Genomic DNA, 4,841 nt, shown 5'->3' on the forward strand with positions numbered 1-4,841 from the left:
CATACCAAAAGAAATAAAGAGAGTGTTCCATGGGATGAGTATAAATCAATGTCGTTCACCAAAAATGTAAGTAGTGACTTATTTTGTTGTATCGATTTATGTACACATTTTTTCAAACCCTAATGGAGACATCATGTACCTAAACCCATATTTTGGATTTTTCCTAGGTTAGGAAAGAGACGTTGAGATTAGGGACTGGATGTATTTACAACATGTTTACAAAGAAAATTGTCAAAAATGTAGAAATGAAAGTTATCCAACGTGTCGGCCAAAAAATTCTATCATGTGATTTCTATAGAAAGACTTTGCTTAATTTATCCAATATTGTTACCCTCTGACTTAGAAAGTTGCAACATTTTTAATACCACTCTTTCACCATTATAATCATAAGATCCACGATGATTATTTTTTATTTAAAGGATGGATGTGCATGATATTTAGATAGAAACTACTATGAAGACCCTCTTACTTTCAATCCTCATTGATGACAAGTGTGAGCTATGTGCACCATTTTGCGACCTAAAAGGTAAAATTAAAGGCTTTACTTGTATACTAAACTTATACCTTGTTAACTTACAAAATTTAGGACCCGCCTATTAATCATATACCTAATTTTTTCTTTGGAGTTGGCCCTAAAAAATGTGCGGGATATGAGTTCAAGAACAACTCCTCTAGTTGCCACTCTGTACCCATTTGCACCATTAGATTGATTATTAGATGATTGAAATTTCTTCTACCATTAGATCCCACTACAACTGTGAATCGATCCTTGACTTGTGAACCATTCAACTTGTTGATCTTTTCAATAACCCATTAAGTCCATTTCCTTGTCCTTTAAATAAGAAGGCCACTCTTGGAATTTTCATTTATATTTTCAAGAGTTAAGAGGGTTAGAGGTGCACTCGAGGGTTTGAATTCAATTTGTGGAAATCCACTTGTGAGATGTGAGAATTACACGAGGTTTGGCTACAAAGTCTAAATCTCTGCAAATCACTCTGATCTTAGATAATCCACTTAGGATCTAACACTTTTTGAAACATATATTCATTCAATTTCAACACGAAGGGCATACTTGGTATCACCAGCATGAAGAAGGTGAGAACCCAAAAGAAAATTCTTCATGCCACTCCCATCCACAATACTCAGATATTTGCACACATCAGTACTAAAATGCACTCTTTCTGTTGGACTTGCACCAACAGGAACTTTTCTGAAGCCCATTAGGTGATTTCATGGAGTTCTCATTAGCAAGAGGATTGGATCTTCTTGATATGCTACCTTCGAAGCCTCACTTATTAGTATAGAATTTCTTTGTCATGCTACATTTTCACAACTAAGGTTATGTATAGTTGTTGTGTATTTACATAAACCTTGTAGAGGTGTTGTAAATCTGCATGGTATACCTATAAACATTTGAGAAGGTGAGTTGGAGAGTGCCTCCAGTTACCAAGATTTCGGTGAGAAAAATTATAATTGGGTTTTTTGTGAAATAGAATATTGAAAATTAGATGGATTGCAATCTTGAAAATTCAATGAGATTACGACAAATCAAACATTTTGGAATTTCGTTACAAAAAATATTAATTTTTATACTTCTATTAAAAATGTAAAATGTATCTTTAATCTATAAAACTATAGAAATATACTCATATTCTCTATTTGAATCATAATGTTGTGTAAATATGGATCTTTGCCAAAGAAACAAAACATAGAAGACAATTCCCATTTATTAAAGATAGATCAAATCAAGATTACAAAATTCCAACAGTAAAGGTATTGTTATGTGACACACTACTCAAGGATTTCATTCACTTTTATCTTAAAAAAAATCACTGAAAAACATCATAGAAAAATGATGGATCCAATCTTATAAAACTCTAGAGATGAATATAGTATTGTGTAATATAATAATTTATAGCAATATACTTATATTCTATATTTGAAACATTATGTTGTGTAAATCTGGATCTTTCCCAAAGAAACCAAACTCAGAAGGCCATTCCTATTTATTTAAGATAGATCAAATTAAGATTATAATACTCCAATAGTAAAGGTAATGTTAAACGGTACACTAATCAAAGATTTCATTCACTGTTATCTTAAAAAAAGAATTGATTGAAAAACATCATAAAAAAAGAATGGATCCAATCTTATAAAACTCTGGAGATAAAGATAGTATTGCATAATACAACAATCTGGGATTTCAACCAGTATGATTTCTTATATAAAATATATAGTAAACATAATTAAGAATACAATAATAATTGGATTATGACACTAAGAGGTGAGGTTAATAATACATGTAAGAATGAATTGAATTCAATAGATAGTATCGTGATGTTTATTTTGATTAATTTATGTTTTTAATACTATTTAATGGTTTAATGGCTATGGTATATAGAATTATTTATAAAGTTTTAAGATGAATTGTGATATTTTTTAAAGATACTATTTAATTTTAAATGAAATATTGATCTTCAAATTTAATTGTAATGATTTTTAGTAATTAAAAAATATATATTTTTTAATTGTGGCTTTTATAAAATTGTGGCTTTTGTATAAGTTAACTTTATATTAAAATGTTAAGTTTTATTATGGTTATGTTTTATTGGATATTGATCAAGTTTTATATTGCTTTATGTTTGGTTGATTGTGGTAAGTTATGGTTAATCACATTTAATCGTATTTTATTGTACTTGGTTATGATTGATTGAGGTTGAAAATGATGCCCATATTTAATCAAGGGGAACATTTCTCAAGATTTATGTCAATTACAACATTCATCAATAGATATGTCACATTGCACTAATCGTAATGTTTTATGTTGCCACCTTCATCTTCATTGATTTATATAAAATTACTATCTTCAATTATATGGCACCATGCAATACTCTTAAAATCTTATCAACAAATTATTCAATTAATATTTCATAAAAATATGCATTAAATTGTTTAGTAACATTTAGTCTCTATTAAAGCATAAATTATTCATTTTTTAAAAGTACTATGAAAATTATTATTTTAAATGATTATGGTTGATTTAAGTTTTACCATTCAATTTTAATCCTTATAATTGGTTAGATAAGTTTGATTAGTCTAAGACTTTTGTCCTAAATATGGGTGAAGTTTGAACCTAAATATTTTAACTCTTCAAGGATATCACACAATGTTTTAGAAGCTCTCATATTCATATTGGTAGATGTGGAAATATACATGTTAAAATATTTTTTAACAATTTATTCCTTTTATTAAATTATACCAATTAGTAATATTTCTTAATTATGTCGTAAGGTATCCCTATTTGAGAAATATGCCCCCAACAACCACTCTGCACCCCTCTGCATCATCATATCCATTGTTAGATGATTAAAAGTTCCTCTACCATTAGATCCCATTGTAGTTGTCAACCAAATCTTGACTTGTGCAACCATTCAACTTGTTGATTCTTGTAATAAGACGTTAAGTTCCTTTCCTTACCCTATAAATAGGTAGGTCGCTCATGTCATTTTCATTTGTATTTTCAAGAGTCAAGATGGTTTTAGGAGCACTCGAGGGTTTGAATTCAATTTGCAGTGGTCCAATTGTGAGATCTGAGAATTATGCAAGGTTTGTTTATAGAGTCTAAGTTTGTGCAAATCACTTTGATATTAGATAATCCACTTACATTCATCTTCATTGATTTATGTAAAATTTATATCTTTAATTATATTGCACCATACAATACTCTTAAAATCTTATAGACAATTATTCAATTAATATTTAATAAAAATATGCATTAAAGTTTTTGGGAACTTTTAGCTGTATTAAACCATAATGTATTCATTTTTTAAAAGTACTATGAAACTATTATTTTAATTGATTATGGTTGATTTAAGTTTGACCATTCAATTTAAATCCTTATAATTGGTTAGATAACTTTCTTTATCATATTTTATTAGTATAAGATTTTTGTCCCTAAAAATGGGTGATGTTTTCACCTAAAACTTCTAACACTTCAAGGAGATCACACAATGTTTTAGAAGCTTGCATCATTGGTAGATGTGGAAATCTACATGTTAAAATATTTGTTAACAAATTATTATTTTTATTAAATTATATCAATAGATAATATTTCTTAATTACATTGTAAGGCATTACCCTTTGAGAACAACAACCCCAATTTCCACTCTGCACCCCACTACACTATCAAATCCATTGTTAGACGATTGAAAGTTCTTCTACCATTAGATCCAAGTGTAACTGTCAACCAAATACTGACTTGTGCACCCATTCAACTTGTTGATATTTGTAATAAGTCATTAAGTCTCTTTCATTTACCTCTAAATAAGTGGTCTGCTCTTGCAATTTTCATTTTTATTTTTAAGCGTTAGGAGGGTTTCAGATGCACTTGAACATTTGAATTCAGTCTCTAACAATCAACTTGTGAGATGTGAGCATTACAGAAGCTTTGGTTACAATCTAAATCTCTGCAAATCATTTTTCTCAGATAATCCACTTAGGATCTTACTCTTTTTGAAATATATATTCATTCAATTTCAACAAACATGCTTGGTATTAGCAAGATGAATAAGGTAAGAACCTAATAGAAATTACTTCACAATGCTCCCATCCACAATACTCAGATCTTTTCAAACATCAATGCTAAAATTCACTCTTTTCGTGCCTCCTGCACCAACATGGACTTTTCTATAGCCCATCAGGTTCTTCTATGGAGTTCCTTGAATAGCAGGAGGGATGGAATTTTCTTGAGATGTTCCTTCAGAAGCCTCACTTATTAAGATAAAATTTCTTTAGCAGGCTACATTTTCACAACCAAGCTTATGTATAGTTGTTGTGTATTT

Source organism: Pinus tabuliformis, chromosome 2_2 (genome assembly GCF_031772625.1).
Source record: "Pinus tabuliformis cultivar Carrire ecotype Pingquan chromosome 2_2, CPIR1, whole genome shotgun sequence".
Taxonomy (NCBI): Eukaryota; Viridiplantae; Streptophyta; class Pinopsida; order Pinales; family Pinaceae; genus Pinus; species Pinus tabuliformis.